The following is a 12,505-nucleotide window of genomic DNA, read 5'->3' as shown; positions in this document are numbered from 1 at the left end:
TGCCATTTTACAAATCACATAAGCTGGTTTAGTATTAGAAAGAAAGTCATTTGGAAAGATTCATTAGAAAATCACTCAGAAGTTGAAGCAGAGTGAGAGCAAGTCTGTATTTGAAAATTACATTTCTTAGACATTTGACTAGTTAATTCTGTTAAATTATTATTGCACAAATAATCTCTATTAAGTAGTCTTGAAAAATGTTAAAGTCACAATTTTATTGATGTATACTAAGTTCTATTTGTCAAATACCTAGTAATATTCAGGAAACGGGTCAACAAATAAAAAGAGAAACCAAAGTAAGTGGGGAAAGTATAAAGCAGAATTAGAACACAATACTTGGGGCCAAACACTATTTTGATGAGGTTAATGGTGATATATGTGGACTTGGTTTGATCATTTTATTCACTTGGGACCCAGTGTCCAAAAGACCATCTGCACAACCCTATCAGAATCAAGAGAACACAGAAGTTGCTTAATAATTCACTAAGTTACCTCATAAACAATGATAACTAGAGAGAAAAACCATTTGGTTTCCTTGTCTAGACTTAGTCTTTCAAGCAGTTGGTATCTCAACAAATAATTCAGTAGATTTATTAGAAATGAAAGTATGAAAGATCACCAGATAATTGTTACCTAAATATGATGCTTAAAGACTGCCACTCACCCAGAAACCAATAATTTACACTGTTTTTGAACATATTCAATTACCTTAAGGGGTTATAACTACAATTTCAAAGCAAACAAAATTTTAGTTTATTCTAAATTTAAATTATAAACGTCCCAGGAAGGAGTTAAGATGGAGGAGTAGGGAGATCCTAGGCTTGCCTCTTCCCTCAAACACAGCTAGATAAATATCAAAACATTTTGAACACCCAGGAAATCAATCTGAGGACTGAGAGAGCAAAAATGCACAACTGGAGGTGAAAAAAACACCACATTGTGGAAGGCAGGAGCTGCGGAGAGTTGACTTGGGGGAGAGAAGAGCTGTGGGTGCTGCAAATGGGAGGGAGCCCTGATAATGGAGAGAGAAGTGACAGAGAGAGAAAGAATGAAAGTGTGTGGAGGGAACTACATACGAAAAACTCTTCCCCGAGATTGAAGGTAGGGGTCAAGATGGCGGAGCAGCATGGAAATTCTCTGATTCTTTTATCCCTGAAATGCAGCTAGATCAGCACCATACCATTTTGCACACCTAGAAAATTGATCTAAGGACTAACACAACAATCTGCATAACTTGAGCCACAGAACTCAGCAGGTAGGCAGCACAGAGAGGTGAACTGGAAGAGAGAAGCTGCAGAGGGCAGGGAGATATTTTGTTTGCAGAGAGAGGACGGAGTGAGGGGGGAGAGTATAGGAAAAGCCCTCCCCCCAAAAGCAGCTGGAGAGAAAGAAAGAGTGGAAACACCCATAAGGAACTGAACAAGAAAAAGAAAAAAGGAGAAAAGAGAAGGTTTCATTACCATTAGGACTCTATAAGCAGGGAAGCACAGCATCAGAAACTCTGTAGCTCAATACCTGGTGGGGCTCTGGTGGGTACAGTGAATCCCCAGGAGCAGACAGCAAGGTCTGAGGGCCATATGGGGAGAGGCAGTTCCCTGTCAGGAAGACATTTGGCAGAGGCCTTATAGCCTACCCACAGGAAATGGTCCCAATGGACCCCAGATTACAGCCATGTTTGCTGGTGTTAGAACAAAGACACTAGGGTGCGGTGAAGCCTGGTGCCACATGTGTGATTTACCATAGTCCCTGAACCACTGTTGCTATATGATCAAGTGAAATTTTTCAGGGGTGGACTGGCACCCAACCACAGTTTCCGGGCCTCTGCAATGACACAGTCGCATGAGCATTTTGGGGGTGGGCCAGCACCTGGCCATTGCTCAATGAGGCCCTCCCCCAGAGTGTCAGAATGGGTCCAAGCCACAGGGCCCTCAGAAGGGGTTTGGAAACACAGCCCCATCTGAGATAAAATTCAGGAGGTAGGTGCTGCTTGACAGGCTGACAGGTTGGTTGCAGACAGTGTAGAAGTGGGAAGTGGACAGAAGCTGTAAACAAATGAAGGGTGCTTGATTGCCGATTGGCGAGAGCACAGAATTCTTTTTTTTTTTTTTAATTTTTTTTAACGTTTATTTGTTTTTGAGACAGAGAGAGACAGAGCATGAATAGGGGAGGGACAGAGAGAGAGGGAGACACAGAATCGGAAGCAGGCTCCAGGCTCTGAGCCATCAGCCCAGAGCCCGACGCGGGGCTTGAACTCACGGACCATGAGATCGTGACCTGAGCTAAAGTCGGAGGCTTAACCGACTGAGCCACCCAGGCGCCCCAAGAGTTCTGATGCTAGAGACTGAGAAGATGGGTGATGCCATTTTCACCCCTCCCATGCATGCACATACATGTGTACACAGCCACATAGATATACCCCAGTAAACTAAGCAGCACCGCCTAGTGGAGAACAGAGCCATTACACCAAGCCCCATCCAGCTGCCTCAAGCAAGCCCTAGAGGACGACTACAAGTCTCCCGCCCTACTTAGTGTACAGACTATAAAGTGCTTCATAGTTTGACTTCTGGAGGGGAAATGGATGTAATTTCCCTCAGATATCATTCTGTTTTATTGTCCATTTATTCTTTTTTTTTTCTTATTCTTGGATACAGAAAAGGAAGAAATTCATTTTTATTTTCCATTTTTATAAAAAAGATTTTTCTTATTTCTAATATTTTTTATTTTTTTTGCAAATTTTTAAGTCTATTTTACTTTCTTCATTCCATTTTATTCTATTTTATTGCATACATTTTTTTAAGAATTTTAAACATTTTCTTTTTTTTTTCCTCTTTTTTTCTTTTCTTTCCCTTTCTTCTCTATTCTACCAAGCTTCTTTCAACAACTCGATCAAAACACACCTAGGATATAGCTTCCTTTATTTGATTTTTTTTTCGTGTTGTTTTTAATTTTTTTTAACTTTTTTTTTTTATTCTATTAATTCTTTTTCTTCCTCCAAAATGACGAAATGAAAGAATTCACCCTAAAAGAAAGAACAGAGACAGCCAGGGACTTAAACAACACAGATATAAGTAAGATGTCTGAACCAGAATTTAGGATCACAATACTAAGAATACCAGCATAGATCCCTTTCTGCAAAGATAAAAGAAGTAAAATCTAGTCAGGATGAAATTAAAAATGCAATAACTGAGATGCAATCTCGAATGGATGCCACGGTGGCAAGGATGGATGAAGCAGAGTAGCAAATTAGTGATATAGAGGACAAACTTATGGAGAATAATGAAGCAGAAAAAAAAAGGGAGACTAAGGCAAAAAAGCACGATATAAGATTTAGAGAACTCAGTGACTTATTAAAAAGGAATAACATCCGAATCATAGGGATGCCAGAAGATGAAGAAAGAGAAAAAGGGGTAGAAGGTTTATGTAAGCAAACCATAGCAGAAAAACTTTCCTAACCTGGGAAAGACACAGACATCAAAATCCAGGAAGAACAGAGAACTCCAATTAGATTTAACAAAAACCAACCATCGGCAAGCCATATCATTGTCAAATTCACAAAATACTCAGGCAAGGAAAGAATCATGAAAGCAGCAAGGGAAAAAAAGCCCTTAACCTACAAGGGAGACAGATTAGGTTTGCAGCAGACCTATCCACAGAAACTTGGCAGGCCGGAAAGGAGTGGCAAGATATTTTCAATGTGCTAAATTGAAAAAGTACACAGCCAATAAATCTTTATCCAGCAAGGCTGTAATTCAAAATACAAGGAAAAATAAAGAGTTTCCCAGACAAACAAAAACTAAAGGAGTTTGTAACACTAAACCAGCCTGCAATAAATATTAAGGGGGATTCTCTGAAAGGAGAAAAGACAAAATAAAACAAAAAAGACCAAAAGCAACAAAGACTAGAAAGGACCAGAGAACACAACCAGAAACTCCAACTCTACAGGCAACACAATGGCAGTAAGTTCAAATCTTTCAGTACTCATTCTAAATGTCAATGGATTAAATGCTCCAATCAAAAGATGTAGGGTAACAGAATGTTAGGTAACAGAATAAGAAAACAATATCCATCTATATGCTGTTTACAAAAGAACCATTTTTTTAAATGTACTCTTATTTTTGAGAGAGAGACAGACAGACAGAGCAAAGCTGGGGAGGACCAGAGAGAGGGGGAGACACCAAATCTGAAGCAGGCTCCAGGCTCTGAGCTGTCAGCATAGAGCGTGATGTGCAGCTGGAAACCACAAACAATGAGGTCATGACCTAAGCTGAAGTTAAATGCTTAACCGACTGAGCCCTCCCAGGCACCCCAAGAGACCTATATTAGGCATAAAGACACCTTCATATTGAAAGTAAGGGATGGCGAACCACCTATGGTGCTAATGGTTGCCAAAAGAAAGCCAGAGTAGCCATACTTATATCAGACAAGCTAGATTTTAAAATAAAGACTGTAACAAGAGATGAAGAAGGGCATTATATCATAATTAAGGGATCTATCTACCAAGAAGATCTAACAATAGTAAATATGTATGCCTCCAACGTGAAACACCCAAATATATAAATCAGTTAATCACAAACAAAGAAACTCATTGATAATAATACCATAAGTGTAGGGGACTTCAACACCCCACTTACAACAATGGACAGATCATCTAAGCAGAAAACCAACAAGGAAACAATGGCTTTAAATGACACACTAAGCTGGATGGACTTAACAGATATATTCAGAACGCTTCATCCAAAAGCAGTGGAATATACATTCTTCTCGAATGCACATGGAACATTCTTCAGAATAGATCACATACTGGGACACAAATCAGCCCTCAACAAATACAAAAAGATCGAGATAAAACTGTGCATATTTTCAGACCACAATGCTATGAAACTCCAAATCAACCATAAGAAAAAATTTGGAAAGACAATAAATATTTTGGAGACTAAAGAACATCCTACTGAAGAATGAATGGGTTAACCAAGAAGTTAAAGAGAAAGTTAAAAAGTACATGGAAGTCAATGAAAATGATAACACCACAGCCCAAAACCTCTGGGATGCAGCAAAGGCAGTCATAAGAGGTAAGTATATAGCAATCCAGGCTTTCCTAAAGAAGGAAGAAAGGTCTCAGATACACAACCTAACCTCACACCTTAAAAAGCTGGAAAAAGAACACCAAATAAAAACCCAAAACCAGCAGAATACAGGAAATAATAAAGATTAGAGCAGAAATTAATGCTATCAAAACACTGATCAGAACAGATCAAAGAAACCAGGAGCTGGTTCTTTGAAACAATTAACAAAGTTGATAAACCCCTACCCAGTTTGAACAAAAATAAAAAGGAAAGGACCCAAAAAATACAATCAAGAATGAAAGATGAGAGATCACAACCAACACAGCAGAAATACAAATAATAAGAGAATATTATGAGCAATTGTATGCTAATAAATTGGGTGATCTGAAAGAAATGGACAAATTCCTAGAAACATATAAACTACCAAAACTGAACCAGGAAGAAATAGAAAATTTGAACAGACCCATAACCAGTAAAGAAATTGAATCAATAATCAAAAACCTCCCCAAAAAATCCAGGGCCAGATGGCTTTCCAGGGGAATTCTACCAAACATTTAAAGAAGAGTTAACACCTATTCTTTTGAAGCTGTTCCAAAAAATGGAAATGGAAGGAAAACTTCCAAACTCATTCTATCAGGTCAGGCTGACCTTCATTCCAAACCCTGACAAAGACCCCATTAAAAAGGAAAACTACAGACCAATTTCCCTGATGAATATGGATGCAAAAATTCTCAAGATACTATACAACAGGATCCAACAATACATTAAAAGAATTATTCACCATGATCAAATGGAATTTATACCTGGGATGCAAGTCTGGTTCAATATCCACAAATCAATTAATGTGATACATCATATTAATAAAAGAAAGGACAAGAATACATGATCCTCTCAACAGATGCAGAGAAAGCATTTGGTAAAATACAGCATCATTTCTTGATAAAAAAAAAAAAAAAACACAAGAAAGTAAGGATAGAAGGATCATATCTCAAGATCATAAAAGCCATATATGAGAGACCCACTGTTAATGTCATCTTCAATGGAAAAAAACTGAGAGCGTTCCCCCTAAGGTCAGGAAGATGACAGGGATGTCCACTCTTACCACTGCTATTCAACATAATATTGGAAGTCCTAGCCTCAGCAATCAGACAATACAAAGGAATAAAAGGTATCCAAATTGGCAAGGAGGAAGTCTACTATTACTCTTTGCAGATGACATAACACTCTACATGGAAAACCCAAAAGATTCCACAAAAAAACTGCTAGAACCGATCCAGGCATTCAGCAAAGTCCCAGGATATAAAATCAATGCACAGAAATTGGTTGCATTTCTATACACCAAAAATGAAACAACAGAAAGAGAAATCAAGGAATCAATCCCATTAACAATTGCACCAAAAACCATAAAATACCTAGGAATAAACATAATCAAAGAGGTGAAAAATCTATACACTGAATACTACAGAAAACCTATGAAAGAAATTGAAGAAGACACAAACACACACACACAAAGGAAAAATATTCCATGCTTATGGATTGGAAGAACAAATACTGTTAAAATGTCGACTCTACCCAAAGCAATCTACATATTCAATGCAATCCCTATCAAAATAACACCAGCATTCTTCACAGAGCTAGCGCAAACAATCCTAAAATTTGTATGGAAACAGAAAAGACCCTGAATCACCAAAGCAATCCTGAAAAAGAAAGCCAAAGCTGGAGGCATCACAATCCCAGACTTCAAGATGTATTACAAAGCTGTAATCATCAAGACTGTATGGTACTGTCACAAAAACAGACACTTAGATCAATGGTATAGAATACAGAACCCAGAAATGGACCCAGAAATGCATGCCAACTAATCTTTGACAAAGCAGGAAAGAGTATCCAATGGAATAAAGACAGTCTCTTCAGCAAATGGTGTTGGGAAAACTGAACAACGACATGCATAAGAATGAACCTGGACCACTTTCTTACACCATACACAAAAATAAACTCAAAATGGATTAAAGACATAAATATAAGACAGGAAGCCATCAAAATCTTAGAGGGAGAAAGCAGGCAAAAACCTCTTTGACCTTGGCCACAGAAACTTCTTACTCAACACGTCTCCAGAAGCAAGAGAAACAAAAGCAAAACTGAACTATTGGGATCTCATCAAGATTGAAAAAAACAAAAAAACAAAAAACCTTCTGCACAGCAAAGGAAACAATCAGCAAAACTAAAAGACAACTAACAGAATGACAGAAGATATTTGCAAATGACATATCAAATATGTCATATAAAGGGTTAGTATCCAAAATCCATAAAGAGCTTATCAAACTCAACACCGAAGAAAACAAATAATCCAATGAAGAAATGGGCAAAAGACATGAATAGACACTTCAAAAGAAGACATCTAGATGGCTATCAGACACATAAAAAAATGCTCAACATCACTCATCATCAGGGAAATACAAATCAAAACCACAATGAGACACCACCTCACACCTGTCAGAATGGCTAAAATGAACAACTCAGGCAACAACAGATGTTGGTGAGGATGCAGAGAAAGAGGACCTCTTTTGCCCTGCTGGTGGGAATGCAAACTGGTGCAGCCACTCTGGAAAACAGTATGGAGGTTCCTCAAAAAATTAAAAATAGAACTGAGGTAGAACAGCCTCTCAGGGGGCAAGAGACCCAGTGGGCACCATTGAGCTGTCTGTTCACAAACATAGGAATGGGGACACTGACTGAGAGCAGCAAGCCATGACCAGCTTTCTATGGCACTTTACCATAAACTCAGAACCACTATGCAGTCATGCAACCAATTTCTAGAGGAAGCCTGCACTGGTCAAATGCAATGAAAGCTTCCCCCAGAGGATTACTGCAAGTTGGAATCGTGCAGATCTCTAAAATTTGATGTTTTGAAGCCCAGCCCACACCTGAGATAAAACACAGCAGTGCTGTACCACTAGGTAGGACAGCTCAGATGTAGGCAGAGTGAAGGTGGGGATCTGGTAGAACCTGGAGACACAAGAGAGGTGATTGTTTACTCTTCCGTGAGGGTTTTCTGAAGAGTAGCAGGCATGAGCTCACCACTCTGGGGACGGGACCAGAGACCAGATTGAGGCCATTCCCTCTCCACACCCCTCAGCACTGACCAACTCCAGTGAGCAAACCAGCACCACCAAGTGGAGGTAAGAGCCACTTAGCCTTACCTCACTGTGCCTGGCAGGTGCATCTCCACCAGGGTAAGGCACCCAGAGATTCAGCGCAGCATACTCCACCCACAGAAGACCAGCATAAATCCCTCCTTTCACTATGTCTAGTAATCATACAGTACTGCAAAGCTTCAGCTCCAGAGGAAATAGGATCCAGCTTCCTTTAGGGTTTTTTTTCTGTATTTCTTTTTTTCTTCCTGGGATACAGAAAAAAACAATTTTTTAACTTATTATATACATATTAATTTTTAAATTATATATATACGTATATGTATGTATACATATATGTATATGTATATGTATATAGTCATTACTCCCAGAAACAGGAATATAGCAGGCTTTCCTAACCATCACACAAAAGAAACAGTGACTTTGACAATATGACAAGATAGAAATCACCCCAAAAGAAAGAATAGGAAGAAGTAACTTCCAGGAATTTAATCAATACATACATAAATAAGATGTGTGAACTGGAATTTATAACAATAATTATAAGGATATTAGCTGGGCTTGAAAACAGCATAGAAGACACTAGAAAATTCCTTAGTGCAGAGATAATAGAACTAAAAATTAGTCAGGCAAAATAAAAATGATATAACCAAGATGCAAACACAAATGGATGCCATAACAAGGATAAGCAAGGAGAGGAATCAGTGATACAGAAGATAAAATTATGGAAAATAATGAAGCTGAAAAAAAGAGGGAAAGAAAGGTATTGGATCATGAATGTAGGCTTATGGAGTTCAGTGACTCTTAGAAGCATAACAACATTCATATTATAGGAATCCCAAAAATATGAAGGAGGGGAAAAGGGGCAGAAGGCTTATTTGAGCAAATTATTGCTGAAAACTTCCCTAACGTGTGGAAGGAAACAGATGTCAAAACCCAAGAAGCACAGAGAACTCCCCTTAAATTCAACAAAAGCCAGCCATCACCAAGACATATCATAGTCAAAGTCACAAAATATACAGACCAAGAAAGAATCCTGAAAGCAGCAAAGGGAAAAAAAGTCCTTAACCCACAAGGGAAAACAGATTAGGTTCACAGCAGATCTGTCCACAGAAACTTGGCAGGCTAGAAGGCAATGGCATGATATAGTCAACGTGCTGAATGGAAAAATATGCAGCCAAGAATATTTTATCCAGCAAGTCTTCCATTATGAATAGAAAGAGGGATAATGAGTTTCAAAGACAAACAAACAAAAAAGGAGTTTGTGACCACTAAACATGTCCTAAAAGAAATATTAAAGGGGATGCTTTAAGTGGGGAAAAAAGGAGCAAAAGCAATAAAGACTAGAAAGGAATAGACTACAAAGGAACTCAATTCATATCAATAATCACTCTGAATGTAAATGGACTAACTCCTCCAACCAAAAGGATATACGAATGGATTAAAAAAACAACATCGATCTATATGTTACCTACAAGAGACTCATTTTAGACCTAAAGACACCTGCAGATTGAAAGTGAGGGTATAGAGAACCATCTTTCATGCTAATGGATCTCAAAAGAAAGCCAGCATAGCTACACTTATATCAGACAAACTAGATTTTAAACCAAAGACTGTAACAAGACAGGAAGACGGGCATTATATCAAAATTAAGGGGTCTATCCACTAAGAAGATCTAACAATTGTAAATATTTATGCCCCCAACTTGGAAGAACCCAAATATATAAATGAATAACAAATATAAAGAAACTCATTGATAATAATACAATAAGAATAGGAGACTTCAACACCCCACTTACAACAATGGACACATCATCTAACCAGAAAATCACCTAGGAAACAGTAGCTTTGAATGATGCATTGGACCAGATGGACTTAACAGATATATTCAGAACATTTCATCCTAAAGCAGAATACACATTCTTTTGAGTGTATATGTAACATTCTCCAGAATAGATCACACATGGGGTCATGAATCAGCCCCCAACAAGTACAAAAAGACTGAGGTCATACTATGCATATTTTCAGACCACAACGCTATGAAACTTGAAATCAACCACAAGAAAAAAATTTGAAAATACCTTGAATACTTGGAGATTAAAGAACATCCTACTTGGGGCGCCTGGGTGGCTTGGTCGGGTAAGCGTCCAACTTCGGCTCAGGTCATAATCTCATAGTCCGTGAGTTCGAGCCCTGCGTCGGGCTCTTTGCTGACAGCTCAGAGCCTGGAGTCTGTTTCAGATTCTGTGTCTCCCTCTCTCTCTCTGCCCCTCCCCTGTTCATGCTCTGTCTCTCTCTGTCTCAAAAATAAATAAACGTTAAAAAAAAAATTTAAAAAGAACATCCTACTAAAGAATGAATGAGTTAACCAAGAAATTAAAGAGAACATTAAAAGTACATGGAAGCAAATGAAAATGAAAATACAACAGTCCAAAACTTTTGGGATACAGCAAAGGCAGTCCTAAGAGATTAGTATATAGCAATATAGGCCTATCTATAGAAGCAAGAAAGTCTCAGTACACAACCTAACCTTATACCTACAGGAGCTGGAAAAAGAACAGCAAATAAAGCCTAAAATGAGCAGAAGAAGGGAAATATTCAAGACTAGAGCAGAAATAAATGATGTAGAAACAAACAAACAAAAACAGTGGAACAGACTAATGAAACCAGGAGCTGGTTCTTTCAAAGAATTAACAAAATTTATAAGCCATACTTATCAAAAGAAAAGAGAAAGGACCCAAATAAATAAAATCATGAATACAAGAGGAGAGATCACAACCAACACCACAAAAATACAAGCAATTATAAGAAAATATTATGAAAAATTATATGCCAACAAACAGGGCAATCTGGAAGAAATAGACAGATTCCTAGGAATATACAAACTATCAAAACTAAAACAGGAAGAAATAGATAATTTGAACAAACCCATAACCAGGAAAGAAATTGAATCAATAATCAAAAATCTCCTGACAAGCAAAAGTCCAGGGCCAGTTGGCTTCCCAGGGGAATTCCACCAGACATTTAAGGAAAAATTAATACCTATTCTTCTCAAACTGTTCCAAAACATAGAAATGGAAGAAAAACTTCCAAATTCAATCTATAAGGTCAGCATGACCTTGATTCCAAAACCAAAGACCCCACTAAACAGGAGAAATACAGACCAATATCCGTGATGAATCTGTATTCAAAAATTCTCAACAAGATACTAGCAAATTGAACCCAACAATACATTAAAAGAATCACCATGATCAGGTGGGATTAATTCCTGGTCTGCAAGGTTCAATATTCACAAATCAATTAACATGATACACCACATTAATCAAAGAAAGGATAAGAATCATATGATCCTCTCAATAGATGCACAAAAAGCATTTGACAAAATACAGCATCCATTCTTGATAAAAACTCTCAACAGAGTAGGGATAGAGGGAACATACCTCAACATCACAAAGGCCATATATGAAAGACCCACAACTAATATCATCCTCAATGGGAAAAAACTGAGAGCTTTTCTTCCACAATCAGGAACAAGACAGGGATGTTCATTCTCACTGTTACTATTTAACATTGTACTGGAAGTCTTAGCCTCAGCAATCAGACAACCAAAAGAAATAAAAGGCATCCAAACTGGCAAGGAAGAAGTCAAACTTACACTATTTACAAATGACATGACACTCTATATAGAAAACCTGAAAGACTCTACCAAGACTCTAGAATTAACACATGAATTCAACAAAGTTTCAGGATATAAAATCAACATACAGAAATCTGTTGCATTTCTATACACCAAAAGTGACACAGCAGAAAGAGAAATCAAGGAATCAATCCCATTTATAATTACAACCAAAAACCTTAAGACGCCTAGAAATAAACCTAACCAAAGAGGTAAAAGATCGCATTCTGAACACTATAGAACACTTATGAAAGAAATGGAAGAGGATACAATGAAATGGAAAAAATTCCATGCTCATGAAGAACATTATTAAACATTATTAAAATGTCTATACTACTCAAAGCAATCTACACATTTAATGCAATCCCTATCAAAATACCATCAACATTTTTCACAGAGCTAGAACAAACAATCCTAAAATTTGTAACCACAAAAAGCCCCAAATAGCTAAAGCAATCTTGAAAAAGGAAAGCAAAGCTGGAGACATCACAATTCTAAACTTCAAGCTATATTATGAAACCGTAGTCATCAAGACCATATGGTACTGGCATAAAAACAGACAAATAGATCAGTGAAATAGAATAGAAAACCCAGAAATGGACCCACAGCAATAG

The sequence above is a fragment of the Panthera onca genome, chromosome B1, assembly GCF_046562875.1.
Source record: "Panthera onca isolate mPanOnc1 chromosome B1, mPanOnc1 haplotype 2, whole genome shotgun sequence".
Classification (NCBI taxonomy): domain Eukaryota; kingdom Metazoa; phylum Chordata; class Mammalia; order Carnivora; family Felidae; genus Panthera; species Panthera onca.
The sequence above is the reverse complement of the archived record's forward strand: the minus strand, read 5'-3'. Positions refer to the sequence as shown.